General features: G+C 41.7%; 1 protein-coding gene across 1 annotated transcript in view; it reads right to left on the reverse strand.

Annotated features, from left to right (window-relative positions):
- Positions 1-22,375, reverse strand: part of LOC144178910 (uncharacterized) — a 459,264-nt gene that overhangs the window by 162,902 nt on the left and 273,987 nt on the right. The window contains exon 3 of the mRNA XM_077707051.1: positions 13,743-13,854. The gene's annotated coding sequence lies outside the window, so the exon portion shown is untranslated. The remainder of the gene's footprint in view (positions 1-13,742; positions 13,855-22,375) is intronic.

Raw genomic sequence — 22,375 nt, forward strand, 5'->3', positions numbered from 1 at the left:
CTTTAAACAGGTGCAGTCACATCCTCGTTACTAGAAACATACACAACTCCTACTCTAATTTCAACGTAACGGTAGAGCATGGAACACGCCTTTATTAGCAGACTATGCACTCCTATGGAAAGCCAATGCAGAAACATCACTGCGCAGTTGCATTTCCTTACGCCTTAAAATTCACACTGCCGAAACGCTCTCAAATACGCTTTTCCATCAAAACTCTGTTCGGCTGCTTCACACCTTTCGAAAACTGCTCCTATAATATGTGGAAGTGTATTTGGCAGTGTTTGGACGTCTTTCTTGTACAATTCAGATAACATCATTGTGTATGAGAAAATTTTCAGAGTTACATCTAATAGTACTCACGTAAGAAAATGTTAATTTCCTAATAAATCGTCGTCCGCTGTGCGTTTAATATCTTTGTCTGTTTTTGTTGTGTCGTAATTTAAATGTTTCAGGTGGACATAAAGCAGCGCTTTTTTATCAGTACTTTCACCTCTCATTTTTTTATTTATTCTTTTTATTTAAACATTACTGCGGGCCAGGAACAGGCCCAAGCAGTCGTGGGAGTGTTGCAGTATATTTAGACCAAATATACAATTCCTAGCGAAGTAGAAACAGTGTGAACAGGGCAACACAATGTCATTTTGAAGCACGTGTGAAAAAAATTAGTAGTCAATCATATGAACAGTACACTTCAACATATTATTGGATGAAAAGAATTAAGGCGGAAGGTTATTCCAGTCGGTTATAGTGTGGGGAAAATGAATACTTAAAAGAGTGCGCGATGAGATAGGCGAACTTAGCAGAATGATAATGTTTCGTGACACGCGATGATAACGGCGGGAGTAAAACTGATGAATCAAGTCATGTAAATTTCCTTGTGCTAAACGTAAAAAAAAATTAACCTGGCTGTCTTCGAGATTTTAGTGTGGGGATTTTGTGAATTTTTATTTGTTCGGTTGGTGAGCCAAGACGGCGGTGTCGACTGTGTGTAAAACGGACGACTAGTTTTTAGAACTTTTTTGAAGATTGCTCATGTCTTTTTTTAGTATGCGAGTTCCAAAGTACGCATAGGTATTCTAAGCACGGTCGTATTATAGTGTTATAGGACAGAAGCTTAATGTTGGCAGGTGAGCGTTTTAGTTTATGCCTCAGTAACCCCAGTTTTCACCCAGATGACGGGCATACTTTACTGATGACCGTAGACCAAGTTGAGTTAGTATTTATTGTAACCCTGAGATATTTAAAACTCTCACTTTGAATCGCGTACTTATATTCATATGGTTGTTTGTGTTGGTAATCTGCATGAATAAGGGCTTGCCAGCGTTTATTTTTCTGTCCCAACGGTCGCACAAATTGCTTATTTCTTCCAAGGCTGTCCCTTAGAACTTGCTGATCGTGAAGGGAATAATTAGGGCTGGACAACAAGCAATCGTCCCCGAATAATATAGTTTTAACACCTCCTTTGATACATTTTGTTAAATAGTCAGTTTGAACAGAAAAAGTAGCAGTCCAAGAACACTACCGTGCGGTACGCCGGAATTTACAGGAAGACATTGTGAATGACAATGATTTATGTTGACCAACTTCACGCGGGAGTGCAAATAAGATTTTAACCAGTTTGCAACGGTGGACGGAAAACTCAGTAAATTAAGCTTAAAAATTATTTTGAGTGAGAAATTCTTTCGAAAGCTGTAGTGAAATCTATAGGGACTGCATCTATTTGGCCTGAATTGTCAATTGAAGCAGTGAATGAATGGGCGGAAGCAATTGCCATGGTAGTGGTAGAAACCCCCTAACGGAACCTGTACTAAAATGGCGTCAAGATGTTTCGCTCTTCTGAAGAGTGTATCACGTAGTTCGATATGATGCACTCCATGAGTTTACATGACGATATTAGTGGTATAGGCCTATAATTTGTTATAATGGCAATATCTTCATTTTTATACCCTAATATCACCCGGGCGATGCGCCATTCAGCCGAGGTAATGCCTTGGGAAAGGGATGAACAAAAATCCCAACTAGAAAGCGTGCGAGTGACTCGGTGTAGCGACGTAGAAATGCGTTGGCAATGTTCAATGTTATCTGGACCACATGATGAATTAGTTTTGTTATTAAGAGGCATAGAAAGCGTGGTATTTTTTCATGACTGTTTTACTATATGCGACGCTCGAGAAAGCGACAGTGGCCACTGAACGTGCACGAATGTGGGCAGTGCGCTCGTTGAATTAAGTCAATTGATCGTCATTATTTTAGCAGTTTTATGGGACCAATTAACGGCTATGTTAAATTATTGATGCTTTTCTGCCATCATAAACAGTAACATTTTTTGTTATCTTGTCGCAGATGCAAGTCGCGTGCGTCTTTGTTGAAACTATTTGTGGTTATCGAAACATTTATGGCGCCTATATTTTGTAACGTTGGAGGCCTAAACCTTGTTTTGCTTCGTATTTTCGGCTCCTAAACCGCGCTTTCTTAATGCCGAAAAATCCCGCGTCCACTGTCCAGCCTGGCTCTCGGCCCTTAATCCCCAGCAGTTTTACAGTCATTACGCCTACGATACAGCGCAGAGTGCTAAAAATCTCCAAGTCTGGACAGACCGCCTCTGGAATTTGAACTTCGCAACTTTGAAAGCGCGAACCTGGGGAAGCTTATAACTGGGGTACTAATGGAGTTCTAGGACATTAACTTAGCTATTATACGGTTAAGCGAGGCCAGAAGAATAGGATAAAGCTCCAAAAAGTTGAGTTGCGGGCATACTGTGTTCTACTGAGAACATAAACAGAAGAAAGAGCACGGGGGCGGAATTTTTTATTCACAGTGAGATAGCAGAGAACGTAGAAGGCTAATTCGGTATTAACAAAAAAAAGCGATACAAATTAAAAATAGCACAAGCCTATGCACCAACATCTAACTACGATGATAAATGAAAAACGAAACAACCCACTTCCCGATTTTGGGGAAGGAATTTCATGCAATACGTATATGTAGGTGAAAAGCAAATGGGAGAATGGTCACTGGGATAGAAATTCTGAAATATGCAGTCGCAACGTCCAAGGAGATACATTGATTGGATTAGCGGAGAAAATTAACCTGATGTTAGTGAAGACATTTTTCGTCAAGTGGAGGAATATACCAAATAGGCAGGGAAAAGTCCCAAAGGTATAACAGCAGCAACAAAAAAGAAATTGTTTTTATTCTAAGCGACAATCCAGGGATTGTACAGGACGTTGAGGTGGTGGGAAAGATTTGGACCAGCGGCCATAGGATGATAAGGGGAACGAACAGGGTGAATCTCAAAAGAAATAAAGGAAGGGAAACCAGCGATAAGTAGGGAACCCAGCATACAAAGAGTTATAGCTAGAGCACAAAACTTTAAAATAGCCCCTTGGAAAAATTTCGCGCTTTTAATCAGGGACAACGAGTGCAGCGTCGACGTATTAATCGCAATCAGCAGTAGCTGTGGGAGAAGCGGAACGTAAGAAAAATACAAACAATAAAACTACTTGAGAAAACGAATGAAGTGATTGCGAAACGTTATAACATTATTGGTCAATTACAGTGGATGAAATTGAATTGGCACAGCACTCGAAATTAACACAAGCAAAGCTCATCCCATTCTTGCCTACAGCATGACAATGACTGAGGAAACGTGGGAGCTATATAGGAGGAAGCATAAAAACAACAAAGAACCTAGTGATACACACTAAAAAAAACACGGTAACAGTACGCACAGACAATGAGATTAAAAAATTCACAGAACGGTTCTATACCACGCCGTACGCTAGCTATGTTCGGCCAGAAGACACTAGAAAGCCTACAAGCTCAGCTTGCAAAGTCGCACTGTTAACAAAGAGAAAATATAAAACGCACTCAAGGGCACGGAAATAGTAAAAACAGCAGGTGACAATGGCACAACCGTAGATCTCTTAAATGGGGGAGGAAATATTGCAAGGAAATGCTTGCTAAACTGTTTTTACAATGCTCATGACATTAAAGCTGCCAATAGCCTGGAAAAACGCCGGCATAAATGGGATTCACAAGAATAGATATGCCAAGAAGTGTCATTATTACAGGGCAATCGGCCTACTACCGGTTGCATATAAATCTATTTCGGTAATGGTTAACCACATGAACGACAGCCTAGATTGTAAACAACCGAGGGACCGAACTGGGTTTAGTAAAGGATACTCAGTAATAGTTCATACTATTGCCATCAATCAAGCACTAAAAAAATTTGCGAAGCATAACAAACACTTTTACATGGCAATTACAGACTACGAAAATGTATATTCTTGAATAGTCACCGCAGCAGTACCGAAAGCTTAAACGACCAGGGTATAGAGGAGACTTACATAAGACTCTTGGATGACATCTATAAGGGATACACCACCAGGATAATCTCCACAAAGGAATTTAAAAGTTCCCCTTCCGGAAAGAAGCAAGAGGGGGCATTACCAACTCACCAGAATTGTTCACAGCAAGTCTGGAAGGGGTATTAAAAATATTGGCGTATGGAAGGCAGGGCAACGCATATGCCGGAATACTTGACTTTTGCGGACAACATAGCCTTGTTCTGTGAGTGTATACCGTCAGAAGGCTTGGCAGTAGAAATAAAGGTACACATAATTACGTCTAACGTAATGCTAAATAAACAAACTGGAAGCCCCTCATTGGCGTAGGTAACGACATCGTAGAACAATTCGAACAATATAACCGCTTTAGATAGGTTTTCTGTGGTGATCCAAACAACGAGAAAGAAATCTGGCGCAGAATAGGTATAGTATGCATTGGGTGCACTTGACAAGCACTTCAAAATCATGAAACATAGGCTGCCCTTATCTCCAAAAATAATAGTATAGAATCAGTGAGTAAGCTAAAAGAAGCTCGAATCGGGAGAACTGGGCTAGTAACGAGGGATTTTAGGAGTGAAGTTTAAGGACAGGAAACGAACTTCCTGGGAAAAGAACAGACTCGGGTGGGAGATATACCACAGCTCAAATTAAGAAAATAGAATTTACTTTGGCTTGTTATGTTGTGAGACAAAAGGAAGACTACTGCACTACCAGAGTAGCAGAGTGGTTGCAGACAGACTGGGCAAGAAATAGAAGACCCTTAACTCGATGGATGGAGAGATTAAATAATAAAATTCGGGTGTAGGGAACGGAGACCAACAGATCAAGAGAGGAGTGGCTGGAGGTAAATAGGACATGCCCTCGACGATGAATCATAGCTGATAATTTAGGCACATGGTGATCATGATGACGGTGGTGGTGATGATGAATAGCTATTTTTGTCGAACGACCTAGCCTAACGTTTGTACTTTCAGGGAACGCTAAAAAATAGCAGAAAGTTAATTATTGTTACCCATGTAAAAAATGTCTAGTTACCTAATTATAAAGGACAAGTGCAAATTATTTTGTCAGCGAAGAGCGTAATTGCGTCTACGGCCTGAATCGTTTTTCATCGTTTAGTTGTAAACGATCAATAATTGTGTTCAAATAGCACACTCCGCTCACATGTTCATCTGCGGATTATCTTTGCTGACTTGTTTCAATTTCATATCTTTAACGACGTATGCTTTATGGGCCATACGAAGTGTAACAAAAGTATCACATACGTACTCAAAACAAGATATGTTGGCTACAATTAAGCGCTATTAGCTATCTCAAAATACACACATCGTCAAAAAATGGGGCTAAGGATAACGTAAAAAGAACACTTATTAAGAGTGGTCTCTAATAATACTAGGAGACAATTGATGGCTTTAGTGCAGCACAAGGGCTTGTCCTTGTGCAGTAATTTCAGCATCTAGATGCCGTATAGAAAAGGCAAAGTGCAGAAAATTAATAAAACCATACTGCGTGGTGACTTGGACGTGGAATGCGCAATTCATAGCATCGAGAAATCGGCAGTGTGTGCTTCCATGAGAGTAGAAATCTGCTTCGACGAAAACGCGTAGCTTTTTGTAACGCTAAACATGTGCAAGTCACTTGAAAACAGACTTTTTCAACACCGTATAATGACCTTTGTGACAGTTTTTGTGATCGCTAACGAAATTCCGTTGAAATGTGGCAAGCGTGGGTCAGGCGAACGTGGGCCAGCCAGGGCGCTTCCTTAATGCAAGAAGATAGCCACGTGAATAAGCCAGTAGACTGCGATGTTCACTGGAATCAGCAATTCGATGCGGTGAAAACAAGTTGAAAAATGAATTTTTGGAGAAGCGAACCACAACTTTCCACGGATACAAGCAATCATGGGAAAATAAACACCTAAGAACCCTGGTTGACTGAGAGGCAACCACATGAATGGCCCATGGATCACACTGATAAAAGCATCCTGTACTCCGTAGACAAGCTCGCATACCATCCTTTGCGAGAATTTATTGTTTCACCAGAAACGTTGATGTTCTTCCGATGTTTAGAACGACGTAACGAATTCATTTTTGTTTTATGTTGATTTACTATGTATTTTCTTAAGATCTCGATCTAAAACGCTTAATTTTTAGTCAAACGACATGGTGGGTGCAATACATAATCTTTTTTCCTTATCGAACACGCTGACGCTAAAAGGATGTGTCTGACCATGACTTCACTGCGTGTGAGCGTATGCATGAGCACAGAGGCTGAAGCAAGGCGTAGTCTTTGTAAAAGTTTACCTTACAGAAGCCAGACACGTGGAACCAATGAACGCTTAGTCAGAAATCCAGCACCTTTACTCTGGGCTCAGCGGATAATAACAATGTTTGCCTTCGAAGAGCCCGCATTCCGCTAGCCCCCAGTTACGAAATCGTGCTGAAAGAAACGGAGAAGAATCAAACCAACGGCCATGCGCAAACTTCGGGAAGACGCATCACTCTCTCTTCTACATTCGTCGTAAAACTACCGTGCACATTACGATATCACCAAGAAAAGCTAATTTAGATCAATTAAAATTTCAATGTTTTAGATTTTATAAAGGGAATAAAAAGAAAGCAAGCAGTCACCAGTATCGCGTTTGTGTTCCCCCAATAGTGTGATTCTAATTCCCAATACTGCAATTCCAACACTATGTATTGTGTCACCACCGGATTTGAACTGTATTATAAGAGCTAATACTAGTATACTAGTTATTACTAGCAATACTGAGTTAACACTGAGCAAATACTAGTAATGTAGCTAGCCTGTGGGCAAGCCGCATTATGGTTGGTTTTTTAATTTTCTCTGCTGAATTGCAATCGCTTCATTGCCGCCCTCCCCGCACGACTAGCAGCGCGGAAACGCATTGGGTACGCGCTGAGGCAGTTGTCACCACATTCTCACATCACTGTGAACATACTTTCCCGGCTCGTTAAGGATATCTTGCCTTCTTTCTCCAACGCTCAACCTTTCTTTAGTTTTGTTTTTCCTTGTGCGCTGCGCTATCTCGCGCCTGATTGGCGAATACGTGTCCTGCAGCCGAATGAAACCTGTTATGCTTTCCTCTAGGGCGTGGGCACACGTTCGAAATATATAAAAAAAGACAACAAGGGCATCACCGCGTGACGCAACCACATCTGGATGGCCGTAGGTATATAGACAGGTAAAACCGGCCATTGGGTCCCCACCCGGCTGTATTTCGATCGTGCACGCTTGCAGCGCCATTGAATGCAAGCGGGAAGTCTCGTCACCTTCATCTTTCCGATTTAGTTCGTTTGAGTTTAAGTGGGCTAAAGTGCGACAATATATCATAAACGCACGATAATTGGAGGGGAAAAAATTCTTGAACAGTTATGCCCAAATATTAGGAACTGCATCAGAAGTTTTAGCGGAAAAGAACTGGCGCGGAGTATGAGAACTGACGATGTCCGAGTTTCAAGATTTTGGCTTGAACCACTTGGTAAATCTTTGAAACACTGAACTAGCGAAAGCTTAGCTTAGAGAAGTAGGGCTTTCGTTTTATGCTGTGGCTGCGCGGTTCAAGAACCGAGCAGTCGTGCGGCATTATGGGTAATGAATCAAGAAAAACGAAGACTGTGACATCAAGGTCAAGGTGCACCCTGTTCCGAGCTTCCATCTAGAAGGGTTAACATTGGGGTAATATAATGTGTTAAACACAGCTGGACCATCTTCTGTAGAATGACAAAAAAAGGAACGCTGCCAATAGCACTTATAAATTGATTTACTGCCTCACATTCGCGTAATGTTTTCTTCTTGTTCAACCATGTTGACAAGTCTGAAGATTGTTACCAGACATAGGCGTGTAGGTTTGGCTGCGGGTGTATAAGACTGTTGCGCAGATTCAGTTTCACTTTGGCCGGGTGGCTGAATCCAGTCACAGACACAGAGATAAACCGACATACAGACAGACCAAAATTTCTGCGTTTAAGTAGCCCAGAAACACTATCGTCTTTTTAATAGGTAACCATTGCATGACCTTTCTGCTGCTTATACCTCTAATGATGGATGGAATGATACTTACTTAATGTGCTTTAGAAAATAGGTAGCCGTAAGCCGAGGAATTAAATCGCCAACTGCAATAGATAGTATTCTCACAAAACGAACCAGTTTAGGTTTACACGAGGTTATACTGAGGCATACTAGTACACGACATTGAAATGTAGGCTTTATTAGTATCAAATCTATGATATGAACATAAATAAAATTATTTGTGTGTACAGTTCAATGACTGTTCACCAAAATACATACAATAGAGGATTTGTGACAAAGGCAAGGAGGTTTACTTGCTTTAAAAAAGATGTACAGGCGCCCCAGAAAGTAAACGGAGCACGGCTTCGTGAAATTAGAATAATTTCGATTTTATGCGGCTGCCAGCATACATCGAATATATGGGGCCTGATTTTATTTTAGAATAACTTTCCTGAAAAGTTACTTAGAGACTGCTCTCTCGGCACATGGCGAAAAATCCCTTCAAAATCTCCAACCCCGTACTCCGTTTACTTTTTGGGACACCTCTACGTGAGGTCTTAGTTTTAATTTCTACCGATCTTTATTTTTGGTTCTATGCCTGCAAATCGTTACTTGTAACTTGTGTACAACTTGTAAGAGCTGCTTAGTCTGGAAAATGTATGTTGTTGTCACATTACAAAGCTTTCAAATACGTGAGGTGGGAAAACTTCACTCTTTGATTCCCTACTTGTCCAGCACCGGAAATTTAGGAATGGGTTGTGCAGACCCATATCGTAACAACGAGTCATTTACAAAATACCTTTCTTGTTGTGAAAACGAACCGATTTATTTGAAAAAAGTAGATATAAAGTCTATATATAAGATTCTATGTAAATGTTCATAACCACATGTACCCCCACTTGAATCGCATGCATTAACTTTTCTTTGTATCATTCATATAGTAAACTGACACTTGTGTGGATGCCTCCGTTAGGGGCTTCTTCGGAAAAGTTTATAACGGTAAAGCTTAATCATACATACTCTGGCACACGGCCATTCACAATTGTGCTGTATAGAAGGGCTTGTTTTTGAAAACTGGTCGTGGGCTTTTCTGCAAATATAAGCTTCAGGTTAGCAAACATAGCGGCATACAAATGCGTTCGTGAAAAGAAAGATTTATGCACTGAGGTACTCCGCGAATGTGAGTGATTAGCTTTCCGCATTTTGACAGCAGGTAATTTTTGCATGCACGAATTTTCGGTGATTTGCGATAACTGCGGGCCAAAAATAGTGGGCAGTTCTCTCGTTCTCCCATTCTGTATTAAGACATGCAAATTAAAATACTTTTTACGTCCTTACAGAGCCACACTGAGTTTCAAGCGCGTCAGTGCAACCTTGTACTCGGTAAATATAAATAAAATAACTACATATTCCAGATTTTTTAGATCTGGCTTGAGCACTGCACCAAATTAACCAAAGAGCATTTTACTTCTCGTGCCTCCACAGAATCATTTTCAAGTATCTCGTCGTAGGAACACTTCTTTCTGGGGAGCTGATCCTCATACCAAAGCTACCGTAGCTTGAGTATCAGAAATGTAAATTATAACCAATTTTGCGCCTGCCAAAAATATCTCAGTCATATCATCTCCCCCTTGGACGCGTGCCTAACGTGCCTATCGCAGGATATGGATCTTATTGGCTTTACTTTAATAGCTATACTTGCACGAACCGCAACTGTTCCACTCAGTTACACAGTTAGATCGGACCCCACGATACGGAAGAAGCAATATATTTGCATGCATATCCGACGGTATTTTCATAATTTCGCTTAGGCATCAGAAAATCACTGAACTGTACTAGCCGAAGCTCTAAAATTTCAAGCTGGTGATTTCGACTACGCTGCACAGCATTTGAGAGCTGTCAAATATCCAATTTAATTCACTTTTACTGATGTTGAAGAAACAAAGAAAACTTGCACATGGGCTAACTTAGGGTAAAACGTCTGTGTGTGGAGTTATATCTCCAGAAGTTTAGCGCTCCTTTTGTAAAAAAATAAGCGCTATTTTGCATTTCTCCAAGATAACTGTTAGGACATCAGAATTGCTACTTTCTGCAGAAGTAACAATACTGCAGAATTGTTACTGCTGAAGTGGAGAAGAAACAGTTCTTCTGCTAATCCGCCCTAGCGGAAGTGGAGAAGAATTCAAGGCAGGCGCAGTACTGTACTGCATGATTAATGCGCATTGTCTGTGCGGGCTGTTCGTAAGTGTATGCAAATGTGCCGCGTGCACAAGATACGTTTCGTAATGGTATTATCGCGCTCGTGCTTATTTTCTACGCGCGGTCGCTTCGACGACAAAAGAAGGGTTTGGATGATTTAAATTAATTTGTAAGCGGCAGTCAAACTTACAGAATAGGTGTTGCATATTGTGCAGCGAGAGGAAAGTCTTAAATGGCCATTTCACGAAGATTGATACAAAAAAGGGTCTTTGTTTACAAGCAGTGCCATTTCCTTTCTAACAGTGTCGAGTGAAGGAGTTCCACATTACCATTATTAAGCTGATAGCACGCACATACGGAGTCAAGACGAGCTGAAATCGTGTAAAGTATATACGAATGGGAGCAGTCAAACGGACCTCCGAAACAATATCTCAGAGAATACAAAGAGGAAGTACGCCTACAAAACAACCCAAACCAGAGTCTGATCCAAGTTTTGAACATCTTCTCTGCGTTATTTGCGTTTTTGCAGCGATCTACAAGACAGGCTAGATACCCACTTATTAGCCAGGACGTTATAAACACAGCAGAACGTACCAAAAAATGAAATGAAATAACTTAAAAATAGTTTCCTCAAGGTAAATGTGAAGGGTAGCAGTCAAGGTGGGGGAGGGGGGGGGGATCGGGGCCGTTTGGTTACATTTGGCTTATCTCTTTCTTTTTTAACCATCCTTTCAGGGTCAACCGAATCATGGTGAGCTTGGCGTCATTTGCGCTGTTATTCAACTTGACGAGCGTGACGATAAGCGCCAATATGGCTCGGAATACTCACCCCATCCCACCTCTAAAAGTATTAAAAGGCCATTAAGTGAGGGAGTCGATACGCTGCACCGACATGACGAGATAGGCCAACGTAAACCGGAACTGGGGTATTTATATGCCTTGATACTGCTGTCCGCTGTACATCCTGTGGAGCTTCTGCATTCCCCATTAGCACATACAGCCCCCGTTGTACCTAGCATGGTCACTGATCCCGGCACTTTTAGTTTCGAAGTAAAGTTTCTAGAATTTTAGGCATTATATAAGAAGTAGTCGCAGTGCTGAGTACAGCGGCAAAAGCGGCGAGGCGACTTTTGAATGTTCAACTAGAGCCCTACTTTTCCAAGGCACCCAAACGTAAGCGAGAAGGTTGCATGCTAGTTGTTATGGTTCATATTTCGATTATATACGTTTTTTAAGATAGACACTATTATCCAAAGTTTTTCACGTGGCTTTAAGAATTGAACTTGCACGTGAAGTTAAAGGGCACGCTTTAAAAGTATTGTTCAATTAATAAACTCCTCTTGCAATATGCATGTGCCTTCTACATGCACTGGTCTCTCGTATCCGCTGCAGTATTATTTTGAAATACATTTTCATAATCAACAGAGCTTCACCAGCCGGAACTGGAACCTCAATTTTGTGCGGGAAGGCCGAGTGATATAGAAGGTATACCATCACGGCAAATAAATAGCTGGAGTCTCTGAAGAAAGAAAATAAAAATGGCTCGATATTTCTAGCGGTTCTCTTTTCTGGTTATACTGAAATCTCCAGCTTAATGCCGTTTAATTACGTCATTGCAACAGGCAATCATTTGGGGATAATTGACGACAATGGACGCCTCGCATCGTCTTTCAGAAAACGAGCTGCTACCTAATTTGTACACTTGCCCCATTTGAAATCCATTTCGTGAAAAAAAAGTCGACTCTCGATAATTGGAATTCACTTAATTGGCATTTTAGGTTCATTGAAAGTGATGTTCTGGTTGTGGAAATTTTGCATCCCATTTAAGTTGAAGAAATCGCTCGATAATTCGAAGCTAAGACCCAATATATCGGTTAATTCGCAGTTATTTTTAATAAAAGCATCGAGGTGAGCGTCATTTCTCGATAAAAGTCAAAATTTTTAAGCGTCAGAACGTCGTTGTGCTCTGCACCATGTCGGCGCCATCGCAAATGAGGCAGCGCGCAGTTGATAAAGCGGCAAGTCAGACGAGACTCGCGACAGCGTACGCATCTGCCTCTTTTTACGTCCTAAACCTTCGTTGCTCACAGAAGTTTGCCTGGTGGGCGCTTCAGGCTTCGAATTTCGTGATAAGTCTGAACTATCCCGAAAAACTGTGGAACACTCGAATTGTCGATGAATGCCGAGATCCTGAACAAAATCCGAGATCCTGAAAGAATGTTGCGGTCTAAAGACAAGGCGTTATTGGGCCTTTTTTTTAATTGGTAGTCCGGTTAATTCGAACTTTCTTGCGGTCCCCGCGAACTTCGTGATTGACTATGCTTGATTATGAAATTTAACGCGCCGATGCTACACAGGCGATGAGGCGCGCCGTAGTGCAGAGCTCCGGATTAATGACTACCTGGGGATCTTTAACGTGCGCCGAAATCGCAAACACGCGGGCGTTTTCGCTTTTCGCCTCCATCAAAAAAGCTGCAGCCGCTTGCTGGAATCGAACCCGCGTCCCTGGGCTCACCAGCACAACCCGTGGACGTCGTATTAACGCGAGACGGCTGTATTTCTTTCTGTCGGCTGCTTTCTTTGTGCAAATTTGTACCCTATGAATTGTAAATTATAGTTGAAGCTAATACTTTTCTTGCTCTAGTTCTTCCGAGGCACAAGAATACTTAAAAATGAGCCAGTTTTGCTCCATGTCCATCAAGCCTTGTACGTTTTTTGTGGAAATGTTGTTAACGTATACCATAGTGTACCTTGATCTGTTTCGATGTATATTCACAGAGAAGGACATTCTTATAGTCATGAATTGCGACAAAAGCACGAAGTAGGAAATACAGGGTCTGGATTTTTAAACTAAGCAACTCATTAACGGAAACATATGATGTTCAGAAACCCCTTGTACACACTTAGGGCGCGAAGAATAAAATTCAAGAAAAATTTGTTCCATCTTCCTGGGCTAATTACTCAAACCTTTCCGGCACCCGTAACATGTATTGTTCTGATAACATTATAATGTGCGAACACCCGAATGGCGCGGAAAGGCACTTTTTGTTCATTGGTTCGATTGGTGATTACCATCATGGAACTAGCATCACGAATCCCCCTGCGACTAAAGATTATAGAATCGTCCGTTACCAAATGTAAGAAGCCCGTGGAGCTTACCTAAGAATCTCGAGCGTGAGCTGCAGTCGGCGTCTCTTGGCGAGGTTGACGCTCACATCTGGTGACAGGGCCCGTTCTGCCGGTGGCGTTCGTGCCGGAATCGTCGAAGGCTCTGCGGAACCCCCCAAAACGTCACCAAATTACTTTACTGTTTTTCCGCGCGAGGGAAAAGGCAATTTTTTAACAGCTGCATGCGTCACGAACAGGGGAGGAGGGACCCGAAAAAATCACCAGTCCCGATGCTTTTTCGCCCACTCTATAGGCAGGCTTGCCGATCCGCACGGGACGTCCTATATTCGTATCGAAGCTAGTTTCCCGTTTGGTGCGGCCCTCCTCGTTCGTCGACTCCCAGGCTTTTAGCGGCGCGACGCCATTGCGTTTCGTTTTTACGGTTTTACGGTCCCGGAGCTGTGGGGCTTCAAAGTGCCAGAGAAAGAAGGTAGACTGGCACAGTTGTCACCGGTAGTTTTTCATTTAGAGTTATTGGAACCGGAATTATCGTCGCACCGTACGCTTTAGGCAGTGTGAAAACATAAGAAAGACTTGGAGGAGATACCAGCTCGCAACTGAGGCGTTAATAATGCAGGTACGTTTTTCAGAGATAGCAGTCACACTCACACACTGTACGCCTAAGACAGATTAAAAAGCCTGAGTGGTACTTTTAGCTGCAAACACTCCTTTTAACAGTTTGGCAGCCGATCAAATTCAATGAGTCGGCCTATGAAACAGTGCTTTTGATATGAGTTCAAACCCAACGAAGAATAAAGGGAAAATAATCACTTTTCTCAGAAAATATACGCTGAAGGAAAATTTATTTTTTGCGCTTTATTAGGATCTTTAATTTATGAATCCAAGAGAGAAATAGGGCACCTTCTGGACACATCTCTTTGACATGATCTGCGACCGCCGCTGATGTAGCCACAGGGATTAGCTGGGAAATTCACTACTCAACATACTGGACAAAATTACCTTTATGATTATATAACGCGCCCAGTTTCCTATTTTGAGGAACCATTGATTTCTGAGCCAGATTTCTCATTACGTGTTTCTAAAATTTAGAGCTGGCAATTGACGTTTTCTGGAAAACCGGGCTACTCTATAAAATACGTAATTCAGCTTTCGACTGACAGAGCCTCCAAACAAGCAATCGAGCATGCCTGCAGAAAAAAAGCACGCAAGCATTCGCTCGAGGGAGCGCGGGGTACAGAATGCTCATTGCAAGTAACCATGAGCCGCGCAATCAGGTGGGCATACATTCTGAAACGCGCCTTCATGGCACTGGCTCCAAACAATGTTAGAGGTACAGCTTGGATGGCGGGGGACGAAACCACGAGTAGCTCACTTGTTAGGCAAAGTTGGCGTTTCCTTGGACGTGGCACTTTCACTTTCGCCGACGCTCCGCGAGCGCAAGACACGTCCCCAAATCTTACACCTGGAAGCTAACTGAGGGACGAAGTGTCCCCACTGGCTAAAGTAAGATGAAAGCCTAGAACATTTTTTACCAAAATTAGACCATCCAGAACTGTACGTACTTACGAAATCCAGCGTTTTCTTTCTATTCAAAGCCAAAAGATGTCACGTGATGGACACTCTTTACATTTAGTAGTAATTATTTAATGCCTGAAGAGTTCAACACATTTTAAGTTTTGGGAAATAAATTCCCCCAGACCACTGTCACACCCACAACGAAACCGTGGCGCTGTGCTAAAATGCTCTCCTCAAAAAGCATGTGTCATGTGAGCGATTTTCTCTATTACCGATTCATAAATTCCGTTTTGTAGATAGCTGAAAATGTATAAGCGTATACACAGAAGCACTCGCGCGAGCACGCACTCATGCTCAAGATTATAAAAGGGGCGAGAGCTGAACTAAATATTACATGCCTGATCGAGACCAATGAATCGTAGTCTATGGGCGCAAGTGCTCGTCTTGGATCATCACCACCATAGGCCTTAATTTAGATAGGCTATGAAACAAAGGAAACAAAATGATGTATAACAAGGTGCATTTTGTTCGAGCGTTAGTATTAAACCTCTTCATAAATAAAGTGCACGAATGCTATATTCAGTTTTACGCTACTCGGAAATAAACAATTAATGTCCCACCATTCTTTCACATACATCGCCCTTCACTGAAGTCAGTCCAAAGGTTGCTTAAGAGTCAAGACAATCCAAGCCTTTTGCTCAATCACGCCAGGACCATTCACCATAAGGTATACCGTTGGATTGACTGCCTCAAATAAGGCGGGAGTCTATACTTCGAGTAGAAGTGGTTCAAATGAAGAAAACTCCTCCACACCTCTCCTTTTTATTGGCAGAACCAGAAAACATCTGCGTTATCCACGCAACCATCCAGTACAAATTTACCGTCGTTCTGAAGGAAAAGATATAGCGCAGGTGTGCTAAAAGATACGCAAAGTAGACGGGACACGGACCAGCGCCATGGACCACCTACTTTGCGTGTTCTTCATCCCTCCTGCGCTTAGTTTTTTCATAATTGGCATCCTCCCCCCCCCTCCCAATTTCTATTTAGACCGTTTCAACCTCTCAATAAAGGTATTTTCAATGGAATAGGGAAATTTCAGTCTGGGGGCTTGAATGAGGTGTTCAGTGCTTCGGCGGTTTTTTTATCACGGAATTTGCATTTCAGCAGTTGTTTTAAGCATTGGAATCATAAGCTTTGCGTTGAAAGAAATATTTCATACAGATCATTTTCAAACAGCGATTAAGCCATTTTTGAAGTGACTTCCCTCATAAAATTCTGTCATGCTTACAGGACACAAGAATAGACAACACCAAATAAGAACCTTCCGGACAAGATAATAGAATCCGTAATTTGACTATCGTTAAAGGATTGCGCTGGAGGCAAATACAGAAATGGACACGAAAGAAGAAAACGTACACTTGTCGTTAAGTCTAAGGCAAATTATCATAATACCTACCGCTATATATGCTTTATTACTATCACAGGGTGCAGAGGCGGTTATACGCCGCAACTCAATAATAATGGGTAGGCAAATGTTTAAGACCATATACCGGCTTTGAAAATGCCGTGGTCGAGCAAACTTGGGCAGCAAATGCTTTTGTTATAGCACTTTGACTTTAAGGAACATTTTATTTCACTGAAATGGGATGTTTTTTTTTTATTTTTGTTAAACGAAATGCTATCACGCGGGAGTTGCAACATTTTTCTTCCAAAGCTTTTAGCTGGCGAGAAAACGACAGGAAAGAGCATGCGAGACACCCGGAATCCAAGCATCTTTTCAGCGCAGGGTAGGCACGAGGAAGGCTTAACGGGGACGCCAGGATCCTGCTTTCGAAATTAGCATCGAGAAATTTTGATTGAGATACATGAACGTGCCCAAGCTTATACAAGCCCTAACCTTGCTGAAGGTTGCGAGTTCGGTACCCCGACGCACTGGCGGACTTCATAGTGAAGAGAAAGAGCTAAGCCCCTGTTTTCATTTATACTGGCGCCAATCCCAACCCGGCTAAATTATTAGGAAGCCCTCCGTCACGTCATGCATCATAGCCATGATTTGGTTTCGTCGTGTGACACCATGGTTTGAATTCAGATGTACAAACATGCCCCCTCATGCGCTCACGCATGCACACACACACACGCATGCACACTAGCAGCCCCAGACTACGCAGACAAGATATCGAAAATTTCGGCCGAATTTCACCAGGAAGAGGGAGCAATTTTAAAACTGTTGGGACAAAAAAGGTTATTCCTACAGGAACAAATTAAAGGCGCTATGTTGGACCGCCCGCAGTGATATTCCACGTTTTCAACTTAGCGGGCTAGTACAAAACGCTGACAAGGTATATCGCTCAGGAGCTGCTTCTTTATCGAAACAACAGTAAAATAATTCAGCTTCCTTTCCCGGCGTGAGCAGTGGAGGCAGTTGTTAATCAAGGAACAGCGGGACAATCTACTCCAAAGCACCAAAATGGGATGAGGAATTAGGTAAACATAATAAAAGCAGGATAATGACGTTAAAAGCCTCTAACGTATTTTTTGATACCGCGTTTTAGGTGACTTAGCATTTCGCCATGTTCTATTTCGTTTGAAGTCAGTCGAGGAAAGGAAGAAGTTTAGTATAAAAAGATGATGCGATAAAGTATTTGGAAGTAGACACTTATTGCGGTCATGGTGAGCTTCTCTTCTCAGTCATTTTCTGTTAAAAGCTGAATGTATGAAACTTGCTCTTCGGTTTTATGCATGTGTGGTACCAAGCACGTATTGCTGCATTAACATTATAAGCGTTTGGTCTTCGAGAGTTGGGCTCGTGTTTTGTACTTGTGCCATGTAAAAAAAAATGATCACCGGCCGTTTACGGTGGGCATTAATCACTGAAATTGCATGGCATTTTTGCGTGACCTCTGCCCTGCATAATTTTCAGCTTCTCCCTAATCGTGAGCTGCGTTCATGCACTGTGGCTATTTATAAACTATTTGTACTCAGTCTAACCTTGTGCTTTGTCTCCAGACCACATGTCACAGAGACTTCTATGCGCTTGCCTAAATCTGGCGCCAACTTCAATATATTGTAAGTTGGACGCAGTACGGGGTATTTAGCTGCTTTATCCTAAAAAATGAATAGCAGGTTCAATTGAACGCACAGTTCACCTTGGGACATGATTTTTCTAATGATGTTTCTTTCTTTTCACCCCAAACTCTTACTAAACCACTTGCCTGATTCCCTGTTCAACGTAAATTTTGTTAAGTGGATTTGACATTACTTTTGAGCTTTTATAAAAGATTCTTTCTGTTCGAAAAGGGCATGCAGGAAATGAAGAAGATGTAGGAGAACTGCAAAAGAATTAACTGGAAGATACAATATTACGACGAAGATGCCGGAAATTCCTATCCCTCAAATATATCCAATATTTATGCCCTCCATTGTACTATAAACAAACATACGTGCCTGCCTCGCCTGAGTGCTGTATACAAGCGCCTTATTTCCTATAAAAACTAAACTCATTAGCAAACAGTTATTCAAAATGTGTCATCGCTTCTAGCTCCCATAAAGCAAGCAAACAGTAATTTACAAGCCTTTCTTGGTGCCAATTTTTATAGATAACGCTTTTATGCCACTCAAAAGCAAGTATTCCGTGCAATGCACTTTTTGTGGGCGAATATTTTCCCTAGAGAAGGCAAGCGTTGCAGGGGGCGGCAGAAAGTTAGATGGGCAGATGAGATCAAGAAGTTTGCGGGGATAAATTGTTCGCAGTCAGCACAGGACCGCGGTAATTGGAGATGAATGGGTGCCCTGCAGTGGGCGTAGATAGGCTGGTGATGATGATGATGGTGATGAATTTAATAACACATGCGATTAATTTCAGAGCAATGTTCTCCGCAGATAAGTTTTGTTGCGGTTCCGTGCATGGCGGAAACGAGGCAGTATGTTCAAATCCTTCAACTGTCAATATTTATTCGTGGTAGACTCCAATTTTGTCAAATCAAATATTTTTGTAAGCGTTCGCCTGTACGACAGCGATTGTGTTCAACCAATTATCGTGAAGCAATAGGGTTTGGCTAACAAGGTTGGAGATCTCGGCTATACTCTACAAGTCAATCATTTCCGACCCTTTAAGATTTCCGAAAGAAAAAAAAAACTATTGGTAAATATTGTAGGTTTACATCGTTACCAAGCTTTTGCTTCCGGAAGCCACCACTAGATTCAACAGCTTCTGCGGCGTCAGACACTCCATTCTGGAGATACCCAGCACAGTGCAAGACTATTCAATGTTATCCTGTGACGTTAAGGTTGGATCTATCTATGTAAACTTATCCAGAATGGCTGAAATGTCAATATCATCGTTTTTACCCGGCGGAACCAAAGAATCCTACTCAAAACTGCAACGTTTACAAATCTCTGCTGTGAATGTGGTGCCCTTGTTGTATAAGGCGAGTTTGTAGAGAAAAAAGAAACATATTCATCACTTATATATTGCGTGAAGTTTGTTAACGTTATCTCACAGGTTTGCCTGGCCCATAGGATGCTTTGTCCCATACAAAATCCGAAGGCCTCATTCTAACTTTAAAACTGAAGTTTGCCTGGCTGAACCATTGTAGAATAATAATTATATCCTGCACGTATGTTGTTGGATACCTTCACGCTATTTAAACGCCGATGTTTCGGTACCCATTTTTGGCATCAATGTGTTGAACAACTTTTCTAGTGTAAATTCCTGGTGGTCTTTTCATTTTAGATTAGATACCGTCAGTTACGGTATATACATTTGCACAGTGTCTACGGTCGTTAAGTAAATAGAGGCCAGCAGAGTTAGGGTTTTGGCTAGTTGGTAGCGCTACCCCATGACTTCGTTAGCGAAAAAAAAAATCACTAGGACCGAAGGAGGCGACACGCACAAGCATTCGCTCAGCCGGAAGTAGCGCCTGTGCCCACCGCCCGTTTCAGTCCTTGTCCTTTTTTTGCGCTATACGAAGTCATGGATTACCTATAGGCCACCAGTCTGTCAACTCATAGCCGCGCTGGACGAGGAGGTTTTTTATGTAGACGTTTGAACTAAAAGACAAGTTGAAGTCAACCAAATCATTACTGCATAATGAGGGTGAGTAGAGTTCTGGTAATCACAAATTCAAGGTACCTTGGTCAAATACAATGCAATCTTAAATTTATTGCCAATCACTGCCTGCCACCCGTATCGCCAAGCTCGCATTCCAGACTTCACTGCACGACGTGCCATTAAGCTAATGCCTCGCTCGTCCTGTGGTGGCATTAAGCGTTTGTTTGAGCTACTTTTAAATATTCACCCACCCCCAAAACCAAAACCTTCATGAGAGAAAGGTGCATAGAGGCGCAGAAGACTAATTTCAGGAATCAATACGGACGAATCCGCATTTTTAGAAATGAGCGCCCAACAGGGGGTGGGGTTAGATAACTGTTTACGCAAAAGCGGTGCTACAATATCAAGTTATTAAACAATAAATATTAAAATTTTGCTGAAAAAGGCTGCGTAACAAATCCTTAACTGACAGCTTAATCGACCAGATTTTAAAACACATTCCAAAATGACTTTCTACTAGAAATGGATGTATGGAAATATGGAAGCAATTATGGAAGATTTATTTCAGCATGCTATAGTAATCAAAGCAAAGAATGACTACTGATGACGCAAGATGGTATGTGCTGGAAGGAAAAAGAGAGGCCTTTGTCTCTTGTTGCGAGTCCTATCAATATGCGAAAATGTTTCCAAAACATCGCAGAGCATCATGCAGACTGGCCGTTGGAGAAACGTCTTGCTTCACCTTCGCCAGCCAGTTTTGTTCTCATTCAGCTAAAATTATGCTATTATGGCATTACGCAAGAATAGCCCGTAATATCAGTGTCCGGGTTTAATCCGGCAACCCTGGTAATTGTCTGATCTAAACCACCTCATTTAACCTACACTCTGCAAGCGTAAACAAACCATGGCGACGAGCCAAATGTTAGCTTTACTTTGGAAACATGCTGAGATTATTAAGCATGAGCTCATCCAGCGACATTAGTTTTATTATAGTGGCGCCAAGCAAGCACTGATACCCCGCGGAGGCTAATGTTTTTAGTCATTTGGTGGCCCATCTAGTCGTTACTTTTTAAAAATGGGGGACACATTATCTTTTGCCGGAATTATACCAGCGATTTCTAAAAACAGCTCATGTAATCAATGATCCCAAATATCAGGTTGCTAAACGTTTGGAACATTCCTGTAGGTTAGATCAGTAAAGATTGTAAGTATTTTTTACATTTGTATTGAAACCCCGTGAGGGCATGTGAGGTAAATTTAATTATTGCCTATTTTTTATCTATGTACCTGCCACTGCTTTATATGGGTGGATAATAAACAGTAGGGAAATTAGGTAACTAAGAGAATCCATTAAATTGTCCGAAAGAAATAATTAAGGTAGATTTTACCAGTCCATAGTTTAGGATGTGTTTCAGACAAACGTTGCGACTTCAAATAGGACAAATAATCTGCCTGTGACGAGTATTTTCTCGCATGGTTACAAACCAGACGCCAACATTGAACAGCTCTAAACTGGCACAACTTAATTGTTTATGTTGGTATTTTTTTTCTCAATAAAGATTGGCAATTTAATCAATACATGTTTTTTTGGAATGATGGCTGATGACTGGTAGAAAAAGGGCAATCTGACACAATATTGAATGCCTACAGGTGCAGAAGCTTTGACTGTATCCTTAGCACGGGGATTGTGCACATTGACCTACAATTGTCTGATTAATGGTTCGTTGTTCTGTCATAATCAGTTTAATACCTTTGAAGATCGGCTCAAAGCACTAAATTTGGAATCACTAACCCCAATACTGGACGAATGTTCGGGCAATCTTTTGCATGGATACATAGCCGGTCCTTCAAGTTCTATTTTCCTTTCTAATGAATGGAGAAGCGCTGTCACTAGTTAAACCGGAATCTTCGAACGAGCTAGAATGAGAAACTTTGGAAGAGAGCCGTGGTTTTGCAGCCTTCGTAGCGAGAATATGACAGCGGATTTCTATCCATAGATATGAATTTCAACGAAATAAACTGCAGCACCCGGGCTTTCAGTTTGAAAAACAGTGATCGGTTATGTTAAAAAAAAACTCTACGAAATACACGGACTACT

This window comes from Haemaphysalis longicornis, unplaced genomic scaffold, assembly GCF_048455015.1.
Source record: "Haemaphysalis longicornis isolate Haplotype H1 unplaced genomic scaffold, Haemaphysalis longicornis Haplotype H1 scaffold_4, whole genome shotgun sequence".
Classification (NCBI taxonomy): Eukaryota; Metazoa; Arthropoda; class Arachnida; order Ixodida; family Ixodidae; genus Haemaphysalis; species Haemaphysalis longicornis.